Source organism: Dermochelys coriacea, chromosome 1 (genome assembly GCF_009764565.3).
Source record: "Dermochelys coriacea isolate rDerCor1 chromosome 1, rDerCor1.pri.v4, whole genome shotgun sequence".
In the NCBI taxonomy this organism is placed as follows: Eukaryota; Metazoa; Chordata; order Testudines; family Dermochelyidae; genus Dermochelys; species Dermochelys coriacea.
In genome coordinates, this window is record NC_050068.2 from 188,228,429 (window position 1) to 188,242,266 (window position 13,838).

Sequence of the window (13,838 nt, forward strand, 5' to 3'; positions counted from 1 at the left end):
CTGCTTCTCCTTTCTTCACCCTTACCTTAGGGCTTCCTTACCACCGACTTGAGGGTGTCTTCATTAACCAGCTTTTCAGCCACACTTCTTCTCTGGCTCCCTGGCACCTCTCTGCCTGATTGGAGTGAGCCCTTTTATGTTATCAGAGGGATCTTAATTAGCGTCAGTTGGTCACATTAGCTTAATGGCCTCACCTGACTCCTTGCAGGTTAATTGGAGTCAGGCACTCTCATTAGCCTGGAGCAGCCCTGCTCTGGTCAGTCAGGGAAGAGAAAACTATTAATCCAGTGGCCAGTATATCTCCCTTCTGCTACTCTGCTGTATCCAACTGGCCTGGGTCTATCACAACATATATTTTATATGTCATATGAAACAATATGTTAAAAGTGGCAAAGAGTCCTGTGGCACCTTCTAGACTAACAGATGTATTGGAGCATAAGCTTTCGAGGGTGAATACCCACTTCGTTGAATGCATGCAGTGGGTATTCACCCACGAAAGCTTATGCTTCAATTCGTCAGTTAGTCTATAAGTTGCCATAGGACTCTGTCTCTTTTACAGATCCAGACTAACATGGCTACCCCTCTGATACTTGACAATATGTTAAAAGAATGATAACATTGCAAAATCAAGCTGTTCAAAGTTAGGAAATGCCAGGATTAAGGCAGACTGTGCTACATTAATTCTACCCTCTTGTGTTGTATGCATTATCACACAAACTAATTACTTCATCATATACTGTTTTCTCCACATGATCCTTGCCTCATTCAGGGCAGTGAGAGATGCAATTGGAGTTGTTAGAGAAATGGGCTGTGATGGAGGGATTGGGTCAGGTCAGGAGCTGAAAAATAGATGCTAGTTGAAGCCATGTAAATCACACACAGAGATGGTAGAAAGAGAAAATATTAGAGCCCCATGGGGTCCCTATGAAGAATGGGAAAAGGGACAATGAGAGCCAATAAAGGAGGCACTAAAAGAATGACCAAAAAGGTAGGACATTTGTCTAATTTTCCTCCTTACTTCCCATGAGGGAGCTGGAACTATGCTTTATTCAGTAGGCATACAGCTATTTCCCATTTTCTTATCTTGCACACGTTCACTGGCTTTTGTTTCCATTTCCAAATTTCACCATCTTTTGTTGGTCTGTGTCCAGCATTTAGCTACCCTGGATAGGGTTAGTCATTCCTTGTATTTTGTTTGGGTAGCCCAAACATGTAAGAATGTCATATACACAAGGAAATGAAATTAGTTGTTCTTCCACCTTTTCATTACTCTTCTTCAGTCGCTGGTTTCCAGACATTCACACATTTCAATTTCCTACTGATGCCATTTATTAAAAAATTATAATGAGAAACAACAAAATAGATCATGGGTAGATACCAATATTGTTTTCAGTTCAACTCAGTGCTGTTTTTTCCCCATATAATAACTTGAGCAGTGAATGCAGTCACATTTTTTTAAAAATTTTGGTGGTTTATCTAACCTCACACAGACTATTGAACACAGATGAGAAGAGCAGTCAATTATATTAATATTATCAGTACCTATCATGCGAGACACAATTCAATAGTTCAATAGACACTGAAGATCTGCATTATATAGCATGGATGAATATTATTCTGCACTTCTTACGGGCTTTGTCAGGTACTCCTCAAACATTTTTAAGATTGCAACTAAGAAATCTTGCTAGCAACAAAGAGCAACAATTGGCTTGTTCCTGAAGTGACTCAAAACAACCTCTTTCTGTGTGTTAGCACACACTCCAACTACATTTCTAGGCTTTGCTTTTGACATACAGTACCACAATCATGCAGTGACCAGAGCTGATTTCAGCATTTCTCTTAGAGTCCAATCAACACCTAACGTTTGTCATTTCCCAGTTATAGATAGCTTCTGAAAAGTCTGAAAGGACGACTGGCACTCCGCATTCTAGCCACTGTTAAGCCTCCCTTCAGCTGGGGACTTGGATTCACATCTCGTTAAACAATTTTAAAATAATTCACCCATTGGTGGTTTTTAATCTTTATAGATTTTCCAAAAGCAGAGAAAGTGTCTGCTGTATTATCCTTTGGATAATTTGGTTTCATATGAAATGTTTTGGACCCTTTTGCTAGTTGCTTTCTCCACCACCTTTATCATTTTAACTGTGTGTGTTTTCCCACTGAGTTAATTCAGGACATTCAATTTGCTTTTGGGTAATCCATCTCACATTACCTTTCATAGAGTTAATTAGATTTGGAAAAATGTTCCTCCAAGTTTTCTTAAATATATCTTTCACATTCTAGTGTATAATATTTTTGTGCTAATGCCTTTATTAATTTAATTGGTCATTATCAATATCAGGTCAAATCCTGTAGCACTTGACAAAATCTGTTTTTTCAGCTTTGTTCTATTATATGTAGGTTCTTATATACCCATTATTGTAGGATCTAAATGCCTTCCAAGCCCCAACTTGACTTAGTAGTAGTCATATGTTTGTTCTCTCATGCTTTCTGCCGGGGGTGAAGTGTGTGCCATGGAGTGTTTTGTTGTATATTTTATTTTTAAAAAAATCCAAACACATACACTGCTATATGTCAGAGAGACAAGGTCAAAGAAATTTGCCCTGCTCTTCAAGTGGGGTGAGGTTTGTGATTATCCTTAGTTCCTGTGAGAGTTTATTCCATAGTCTTGGAGCAGCCCAGGAGAAAGCTCTCTCCCCATTTTACTATTCTTGGCCTTGGCTGATCATCAATTAAATGTCCAGACAACCTTGTTATAAATAATCTCTGAAATATAATTGGTTTACTTTTGAACTAGAGCATATTTGTTTCCACAGGACACCAATAAGGTACCATTTTTACTTGATTAAACTCACATTTATGAAAACAATTAACATTAATACCTTCACAGTATAATACAAATATTTTGTCCCTCTTTTCAAAAATATCCATACATGACTGTTTTTGCAGCTAGCAGAATACGAAATGAAGCTAATGTGACAGTAACAGCTATATGTGGGGAAAAAAGTGATTGAGATTCTGCAAATGGAGGAATATGCACTTAAGTTTTCATGCATTTTACTGTGTAATTTTTTAAGTTTACTTAATTATTTTCACAAACTAAAAGAATTTTACCATACCAAGACAACATGGGAGAATGTACAGTGCAGCTGTAAAATTCAACAAATATACATACACTTATGGGGGAAGAGAGAGAAGAACCAGACAAATGAAAAAAGTCTACGTATGTGTCAGGTATTTCATAAGTAATTAAATTTACCCTGACTTTGAGAGATTATTTTATTGAAGTATAAAGAAGAGAAGCAAAACTGGATAGAAATCATTAGGGTCAAGATTTTCAAAAGAGAAACTAGTGATTTTGGGTGCCCCACTGGAGATACCTTAAAGGGGCTTTATTTTCAGAATGGGTATGCTCATCGCTTTCAGCAAGTCAGGCCCATTCAAAGTGTCTTTAGTGATTTTTTTGGGTGCTCAACTTGTTTTTTCAAAAATCCTGACCTCAGTGATTGCTATATAATTTGGCTTCTCTTCTCCATAGTTAAATAAAATCACTTCCAAGAAAGCAACTGTCTCTTTGCAGTCTTTCTGTTTCCAGTACACAGCTGTGGAGCATGTCACTACCCCTAAGAAATGAGAAAAGTGTAGAGCTTTTTCAGCTGATAGTTTTGTTACAGGGAGGCCTACAATTACTACTAGAAGGTCCAAGGGAAGTTAGGTTTCTTAAAGCAGTGATTCCTGAATCCAAGGCAAATGCCCAGGATATTGTCACTGTTGGACATTCCACTTCATGTTGAAAAACGTAGTTCTCTCAGGCAACATTTTAAAAGTATTTTGATTCAAGAAAGGATGAGTACCATTGGAACATCACCTTTTAATTAGTCTCTTCAGCAGAAATGCATATAGAGGAACTACCAGTCCTATTCCCAGTTACAGACCACTGCCCAGAATTTTTTTTTAAAGTAAGTTTTCCCCATGAGGAGGAAAAAATAATGTATCTTTTTTCAGATTAATCTAATCTGAGGCCACAAACACTAAAACATCAAACAATCATGGTGTCATCTTGCATGGTGTCACTAAAGGGCAGAGTTAAGGTTGTCTGGATGCTTTAACTGTACATTTTCATACCTTAACATGTTTGGATTTTTTAAAGTTTAAACTTAACTCTGAATTTTCTGGGTTTAAAATGCTTACTTTGTTACAATATCCCTATAATATACTACCAATCTGTACTTGCAACTGTAACTCACTCTTAACTGTTTTTGTATGGGAATATTTTCAAAGGTTCTCACCATACCCACAAAAGTCCATCTCCCAGGATTGGTTTCCTAGGATTTGGAGACATAAGGGGAGAGCACTAACTGAAACAAAGGCTGCTGTGCAGGACACCATCCCACTCACAGGCACCAGGATGTCCTTGCGGAAGAGAACAGAGTCAAGATTTATTTTTCACACTGCGCCACTCTGTACTCTGGGTATATTATTACTGTTAACCTTCTCTCTCCATTTCACTTTTCCCCCCTTATTGCTCCACCTTGTCACATCATGTCTGAATTTTGATTGTAAGATCTTTATATGTTACTGTGAGGCACCTACTACAATTTAAAGTGCTGTAAATCTAAATTATATGCAACAGCTATGATAAAAGAACATTAAAGTTGTGAAATCAAGCACCCCAAAGTTAGGAAATGGCACAACTAAAATTGCATAAGGCTGTGCAGACAATAACCCCGCTTCGTAGCTGAAGTTGCAGACCGACTTAGCTCCTGCACCCCCACCGCCCCCAGCGTAGACCAGGCCTGTGTCTGTACTGTGCCTTTTGAAGGACACAGCACAGTACTCTACCTCCTGAGTTCTAGCCCCAGCTTTACCAGAAGGGGCCTCGGTACAATCTTTCAATTACTACATCTGTAAAATGGGGGAAATTATATTTGCCTGCCTCCTGATGTAGGGACATGAGATCTTGCTTAATAATAAGAGCGGAAAAGCACACAGAGTTATTCACAGCAGTCAATAGATGAGCCGAGACTAATTCATGGTCTCATCACCCAGCACACTTTCCATGGACCAAAGGAGCCACTGCTACTGCTGTTGCATTGTCTCCCTGTCTGCACATGAACATGTTCAGAGTGATTGCCATATTAGAGATCTACGTAGAGCTGAAGCGCTCAGAGATTTTAGCAAAATGACTACTTTGGAGGCAATAGGGCTCTTCAAAGAAATGGTTGGAAAATGCTTTTAATGTTGGCAGAACTCTATTTTCTCCTGACTTCATTTTCAGAAATGGCTGAACTGTTTTTGCCAAAACAACAACAACAAAAATTAACCTGAGGCAGGAAGAAAGTATGAAAAAATCTCAGTCTGAATGAGTAAAGTTTGGCAAAGTTACAAGCAACTGAAAACAGGGTCTTCTAATAGCAAATGTTAATAATCATAAATTAAATTGTCTTAATAATATATACTAAGCTTCCTTACAGAGAAGTCTGCAAGTAGTGTGTCTTGTTCATCAAACAGAGTTGCCAACATTCTAGTCGCACAAAACTGAACACCCTAGCCCCACCCCTTCCACCGAGGCCTCGCTCCTGCCCACTACATTCTCCCTCCCTCAGTGGCTCGCTCTCTCCCACCCGCACACACTCACTTTCACTAGGCTGGGGCAGGGAGTTGGCGTGCAGGAGGGCTGGGGGTGCAGGCTCTGGAGTGGGGCTGGGGATGCAGGAGGGACTCCAGGCTGGGGCTGAAGGATTTGGGGTGTGGGAAGGGGCTGTGGTGTGGGAGGGGGTGAGAGCTCTGGGCTGAGACCAGGGATGTGGGATTCAAGGTGTGGTAGGCGGCTCTGGGCTGGAGCAGGAGGTTGAGGTTCGGGGAGGGGGGGGATGAGGACTCCATCTGGGGGTTCAGGTTCCAGGAATTTCAAGCACTCTGTAAACAGCTTACACAAAGTAAATAAGAATAAAGTAAATAAGGCCTGAAATTTATTTTGTGTGGATGCATGTGTATATCTTTAATATGTATTCATTAAAGAGTCCAATGAGTTGTCTGAACAATTTCATTTTGCTTTGGATCCTGTCAGTCAAGCCCGCATAAGTTGCAGCTGACAAAAATAAATTCAGTTATTCAAGTTAAAAAAAAAAAAAGAAAAAAAATTCCATTGTCCTTCTCAGCTATGCTTAGAACACCACTAGCAATTATCCTCTACCCAGTGAAGCTGTGTCAGTGATTTGAGAGAAGCATATCTGTTCTGGGCATTGAAGTCAACAAAGAAGCTACATGAATAAATGAGGAGATTGGCATAGGAAGATTGCAGTTTTGATCTGTATATGGACTGTGGTGATCTGTAAAACATTACTATATAGAATTGTTGCCTGATTCTCCAGTGATGTGTCAAAGAATGTATGACCTTTGTAAACTTTTGCTTAAAGTTTTCAGACACAAGCACTTGCGGTCTGATTTTCAGCTGAACTGTACTCAAATTCCTCTAACTGAAGAAAATGAGAGCTCTGAGTATTTAGCACTCATGGAACCAGTTCACTGACTAATCTCCTAAATATGAATTTAGGTTCTGACTTTAGGTACCCGAGCTGACACTAATTATCTCTAAATCCCACCGATCTGTGCAGAGTCATAAATCCTATGCAGAGTATCAGTTGTAATGTTTTACATTAGTTATGTCTGAAGATATAACAGCTCTCAATGCTTTTTACTTTTGGCAGGTTATTTTGATCAATAAGTATATGCTCATGTAACCCATGTGCCTAATAGGGAGATATCCCTTTAAGAGACCCACTGCGGGGAGGTAGGAGTGTGTGGGTCACTGTTGCTAGGTAGATTAAGCACTCCACATCCAGAAGCTTCAGGAACTGGGTGTGGTAGTTTTGGGTATGCAGCCATGTGCCCTGTGTGAGTTGGGAGAAGCTGAGCCCAGGAGCAGGAAGCAGGCTGTTGAAGCATTTTGCAGCAAGTTAGTGATATTGTTATCACAGGGAAGCATGGTGTCAAGGTTCCTTCCTTACTCTGAACTCTAGGGTACAGATGTGGGGACCTACATGAAAGACCCCCTAAGCTTATTCTTACCTGCTTACGTTAAAAACTTCCTCAAGGTACAAATTTTGCCTTGTCCTTGAACCCTATGCTGCCACCACCAAGCGTGTTAAACAAAGGGAAGACATCTTCCCCCCCAAATATCCCCCCAAGCTCTACATCCCCTTTCCTGGGGAAGGCTTGATAAAAATCCTCATCAATTTGCATAGGTGAACACAGACCCAAACCCTTGGATCTTAAGAACAATGAAAAAACAATCAGGTTCTTAAAAGAAGAATTTGAATTAAAGACAAAGTAAAAGAATCACCTCTATAAAATCAGAATGTTAAATACCTTACAGAGCAATCAGATTCAAAACATAGAGAATCCCTCTAGGCAAAACCTTAAGTTACAAAAAGACACAAAAACAGGAATATAATTCCATTCAGCACAGCTATTTTACCAGCCATTAAACAAAATAAATCTAATGCATTTCTAGCTAGATTACTTACTAACTTTTTACAGGAGTTCTGAGCCGCATTCCTGGTCTGTTCCCAGCAAAAACATCACACAGACAGACTGAGCCGTTGCCCCCCAGCTTTGAAAGTAACTTGTCTCCTCATTGGTCATTTTGGTCAGGTGCCAGCGAAGTTATTTTAGCTTCTTAACCCTTTACAGGTGAAAGGGTTTTGGGTCTGGCTAGGAGGGATTTTATAGTTCTGTACACAGAAAGGTGATTACCCTTCCCTTTATATTTATGACACATGGGTAATGCTAATTATAGCAAGGGAAAAGTGGGTGGGAAAATAATTTCTTTTATTTTAATTGTGTGCTTTGAATGTTCTTTGATTTTAGTTAAACTGTTCTAGTTAAACTGTCCCAAGTTCAACTAATCTGATTCACCAACTTTTCTTTAAATGTAGTAATGGGGAAAGAGTCATTTCTTTTTATATTTTCTTGTAACAGGGTTTTCTTTAAATCTATACACTTGTGACTTTACTGAGTGGTTGGTTAATCAGTTAGCTTATTAGCTGATTATGATTAGCTGACTGACTAGCTGTGATTTCAGCAGAGGAAGAGGGTGCACAGATTCCAACTGAAGATTTCTACAAGCAAGTGGAGGGAAGATGTTTTAGTCTCAGCAGACTGTATAGATTTGGTGATCAAAGACGAACTGAGACTTAGGTGAACAAAACCTAAGCTTTTGGGAACTCTCAGTTTCTTCTCACTGTGTTTCTGTGGGGGCTGAACTGTTCAGATTTTAATTTGTTTTCTTTATTTATGTTTATGTATAAGTGTGAAGGTAATGTCTGTGAATTATAAAATAGCCATGTCATGCTGTAAAAATAGATTATTATTTCTTTCTTTATCATAAGATTTTATAAAGTTATTCTATTAAATTCATTTCTTTAGTTCCTTTTGGGACTTGAATGTGGGGAGGTTGACCCTGTGCAATCCTTGCTGAAAATCCTTAGAGACTGAACTCTGGGTCTCCAGTTACTTTCTATGGGAGTTGGGTTTTTTTAAGGCACCAGAGAACAGCAACTAAGTGAACTCTAGCCCATGCAAAAGTTATACTCACAGTCTATAATAACAATATTTTGGAAGTTCCAGTGAATCTGGCTACCCAATGTTGGAGAAAGCATACAGAGGACTATGTCCTATTTTACAATGCACAGTGTGCCTTCCATAGGCCACTTTCAGAGAAGTTGCTAAAAGTCTATAGATCACACTGGCACATTCCCTATGCATTCTGAAATGCACTATCTCAAGTTCTGTTTTATTTCCCTTTCATTTTAGGTCCATTTTCACATTGGAGAAAAAAATACAAAGACACAGAATTTAAACAACGGAAACTCATATGCACATGATACTCCGAACGAAGCCAGCAGATGCTACTTTTGTCCAGCTAAAGGCAGAAGCTAGTCCTCAATATCTTGTATGGCTTTTGCCTGCTCAATACTAGAGTCTGGCCAGGAATGCTGATGGTGGAAAGTCTCATTCCTAATGGCTGGTTTGATGATGTCACAGGCATATACCAAATCTCAATGGTGGGACCTCATCATTCAAAAAATAAAAGCATTACCTATTATGGTCAGAGACCTGGGAATAGAGCTGTGTAAATCATTTTCTAGTTCATTGGAAAATCTGGAAAAAAAATGTTAAAAACACTATTTTGGGTCAACCCGAAAATGAATTTTTTTGAAATTTTCAACAAATTGAAAAAACAAACTTTGGGTTGAACAAAATGTTTCAATTTTGAGCCTTAAATTTTATTTTTTAAATAAGATTAAAAAAGATTAAAAAGATTAAAAAGTTGTTTTGAATCAAAACATTTGATTTAGAATGTGTCAAAATGAAATATTTTGAATTTCTAAACGTTTTTGTTTTTTGACATGAACAATTTGGCAAAACCAACACAAATTTGTGAAACACTCCAGTGTCACCAAATCTGCGTGTTAGAACAAAAAAAAAAGAGTTTTGGAAAGGAGATTCAGAAGGTGACAATTATGCTCCAGTCTTGAGAAAGTATATCCCTTTTGTAATTTCTGCTTTTCCCCAATAACGCATCTCTAAATCCTGATTTTGAGAACAGCATCCCCTCAAGAACAGAGTAATCCATGTACCTCCTCAAGATCACAGTGCTTGCAATAAGCCATTTGGTGTACTAGTTTTGTGATCCTAGTCCTACACCTATCACAGTGGCTGAGCAAACAGTCAAACCATTTGATATATGCCTTCCTCATCCACACTTTTCCTCCTGTGGCCACAATGCCTGGAAAAAGATAGAGCCTGTGTAAACACGTTGACTCTTTATTGGCATTGCTGGTTCTGGTTTTCCTGGTTCAGGGACATGTCCTTATGTCTTCTTGGATGATTTTCCCCACTACTGTAGCTATATAAATTTGTTAGTCTCTCAGGTGCCACAAGTACTCCTTTTCTTTTTGCGAATACAGACTAACACGGCTGCTACTCTGAATACTGTAGCTATGTGGATGCAGTGGTCAGTGTGGTGCTAGTAGCCAAGTAGATTTAATTTCATGGCCAGGAATTCAAAAGAATGGATCTTGGCAAGCCTGGTATTCATAGTTGCAAAATCAAGCCTCGTTGTTATAGCCTTATGATAAGGCTGCAGTTTTAAATGTTTTGAGTTGCAATGTTCACTTTTTGGCCTCAAGTTTCATGTGGCCACCTGGCATTACAATAGACTGGTGATAACTAGTTATACCTTGTTTTTCCTCTTCCATGTGTAATGGTCTCTAATAGAGTTGGAGATTGCTTATGGAAATGATAGTGCAACCTAATCCACTGCAAGGATAAAAGTTATATAGTCCACTTTTTAAAGGGAGAGGATTAAAAAGACAAATACATTTATGTGCGTACATTAGCAATCAGAGTTTTCACACCAGTGCTTTCAAACTGGGCATTTGCTCCTGCAGAAGGCTTAAGCACCTATCTATATTTGCATGGAGAATTCAGATATTTGCACATAAACACGAGCAAGATACTATAGTTATGGATGCCTAAGAATAAATAAAATGTAAACGTGCAAATTCTTGTGCAAAAATGCTTGCACAAATGGTCTCTACTTTTTTTTTTAAAAAATCTGGCTTTTACTTTCTAAAACATTGTCATTCTTTTCCTTTTTATGCCTGAATAGAATATCTATGGACTTGATCTTCAGAGATGCTGAAGACGCCAGCAATTCCTATTGATTTCAACTGCAGTTTTGGATACTGAACGCCTCTGAAAAACGGGCCCCTAGGTTTGTATTTATCTGTACCAAAATATCTTCTCTTCTATCTTGCCATGGTTCAGAGTTTACAGGCAAGCAATCTCCTTTGATTATTAAGAAATTATTGTAAACAAATTCTTGTAGCTGCTGTGTTAATGTACTATGCAGTAATCCATTTTATTATCCTATCACTTTGTAAGACATTATGTAATATTATGTGATTCTTCTGAATAAGGTTGCATCATACGTCAGCAATTTACAAAATTTAATCAAATACTGATTACCAATCTGGCTATTAATATATCATCTAAAATGGTTTACTGATGTTTACCAACTTACTGTCCATACATTATATTAAAAATGTCTCCATATACACAAATCTCCAGTTTATGTTCACCTTGTAGAAGGAGATGCCTGTGCCTGATCCTTCTCTCCTTATCTTCATTGGCAAAATTCCCATTGACTTCAATGCAGATAGGCATGGGATCTTAATTTTCAGGTTACTAAATGCATTTATCATTCTTTTGGAAAGCTTTTTGCTCATTACAGTTAAAGCTTGTGCTAAAGGTAACTACATTCGCCCTTTGCTCACCTAAAAAACAATTACTCAATTTAGTAACCTAGATCTAGTAAATTTTGCCACGCTGAAAAAAAGTAAAGGCTAAATTCTGGGGGGAATAAAAGGGAAGCATGCAGATACTCCCCAGTGTCTATGCAGAGCCCTAATGGATCAATACCTGGAGGCAGAGGTGCATCTGAGTAGATCAGTTTGCAGGATTTAGCCCTAAGTTATTACACTGAAAGTTATAAAAGGGCAACTAAGTATACCCTATATTGATTTTCTCTACAACATGAAAAAAGTACTAGAAAACAATGTACATATTTCAAAAAAGGTCACTGTTAAAAAAAAGTGATCCCTTCGCTTTATAAGAGACAATTCTGTATCCTAATACAATATATCCAATATATATATATATAAATATATATATATAAACAAGCCAGCAAGCAAAGGTTATCAAAAGATCATTTTGGAGGGGAGTTAAAATCATCTTTTCGTTGTGGTGATTTGATAAAGAACATAACACTTGTTACCGTCAAATGTTTGGTATTTAATATGGGAACACTATATTTTTCCTTAATATTAGCATCAATGGATACAATTATCAAAAATGTCCAAGTGACTTAGGTACCTAAGTCCTATGTTTCAGAGAATCATAGAAATGTAAGACTGGAAGGGACCTCAAGCCCCCTGCACTCAAGGCAGGACTAGTTCAGCCCCCTGCACTCAAGGCAGGACTAAGTATTATCTAGACCAGTGGTCACCAACTGGTTGATTGCGATCAACTGCTCGATCCTAGAGGATCTCCCAGTTGATCGCAATCTCTGGCTGCAGCTAAGGCAGTGTGGCTGCAGCTAAGGCAGACTCCCTGCCTATCCCGGCCCCACACCACTCCCGGAAGTGGCCAGCACAGCCCTGTGGGTGGGGGGACAGGAGTCTCCCTCCGCATGCTGCTCCTGCCTGCAAGCACCGCCCCCATAGCTCCCATTGGCCAGGAGAGCTGCAGAGATGGTGCTAGCAAAGAGGGGCAGCACGCGGAACCACGTGCCCCCCCCGGGGCACAGGTGTGCCATTGCCCCTTTTGGGAGAGGTAAGTGCTGTATGGCGAGAGGCCGCAACCCAGCCCTCATCCTTGAGCCCCCTCCCAGAGCCAGCACCCCAAACCCCACCCCAAGCCCTCTCCTGCACCCCAACCCCCAGCCATCTCCTGGAGCTAGCACCCATACCCCCTTCTGTACTTCAGACCCAAGCCCCAGCCCTGACCCCCCTCCCAGAGCCAGCACCCTGTCCCCCCTCCTGTACCCCAACACTCTGCCCCAGCCCGGATCCCCCTCCTGCACCCAAACTCCTCCTAGAGCTTGCACTCCTCACCCCTGCCCCAGGTTCAGCCCAGATCCCCCCCCCACATACTGCGAACCGCTCAGCCCCAGCACAGAGTCCACAGCCCCTCCCGAACACTAACCCCCACCCCAGCCCGGTGAAAATGAGTGAGAGTGGGAGAGAGCAACCAACAGAGAGATGGGGAGATGGAGTGAGCTGGACAGGGCTTTGCGGGGGGGGGGGGGTAGATCCTGGGTTGCCCTTAGATTCAAAAAGTGATCTTGGGTGTAAAAAGGTTGGAGACCACTGATCTAGACCATCCCTGACAGGTGTTTTGTTTAACCGGCTCTTAAAAATCTCCAATGAGGGAGATTCCACAACCCCTCCAGGCAATTTATTTCAGTGTTTAACCACCCAGACAGGAAGTTTTTCCTAATGTCCAGCCTAAACCACACTTGGTGAAATTTAAGTCCATTGCTTCTTATCCTATCCTTAGAAGTTAAGAACAACAATTTTGCTCCCTCCTCCTTGTAACAATTTTTAGGTGCTTGAAAACTGTTATCATGGCCATTCTCAATTTTCTCTTCTCCAGATTAAACAAACCCAATTTTTTTTATCTTCCCTCATAGGTCGTGTTTTCTAGACATTTAATAATATTTCAGAGGGGTAGCCGTGTTAGTTTGGATCTGTAAAAGTGGCTAAGAGTCCTGTGGCACCTTATAGACTAACAGACGTATTGGAGCATTAGTCTATAACAGGGATAGCAAACTTTCAGAAGTGGTGTGCCAAGTCTTCATTTATTCACTTTAATTTAAGGTTTCGTGTGCCAGTAATACATTTTAACGTTTTTTAGAAGGTCTCTCTCTATAAGTCTATATATTACATAACAAAACTATTGTCATATGTAAAGTAAACAAGGTTTTCAAAATGTTTAAGAAGCTTCATTTAAAATTAAATTAAAATGCTGATCTTACACTGCCAGCCCACTCAGCCCGTTGCCGGCCTGGGGTTCCGTTCACCTAGGCCGGCAGCACGTTCAGTGGGGCCTGCAGCTGGGACCTTGGCTGGCAAGGGGCCAGCAGCCAGAACCCCAGACCAGCAGCGGGCTGAGAGGGGCCGGCGGCCAGGACCCCCGACCAGCACTGGGCTGAGCGGCTCAGCCCGCTGTCACTCAACCCACTGCCGGTCTGGGGTTCCGTCCGCCGG

General features: G+C 40.2%; 1 protein-coding gene across 4 annotated transcripts in view; it reads right to left on the reverse strand.

The window, feature by feature from the left end:
* Positions 1-13,838, reverse strand: part of EPHA6 (EPH receptor A6) — an 844,148-nt gene that overhangs the window by 421,210 nt on the left and 409,100 nt on the right. The gene's annotated exons all lie outside the window — the stretch shown is intronic.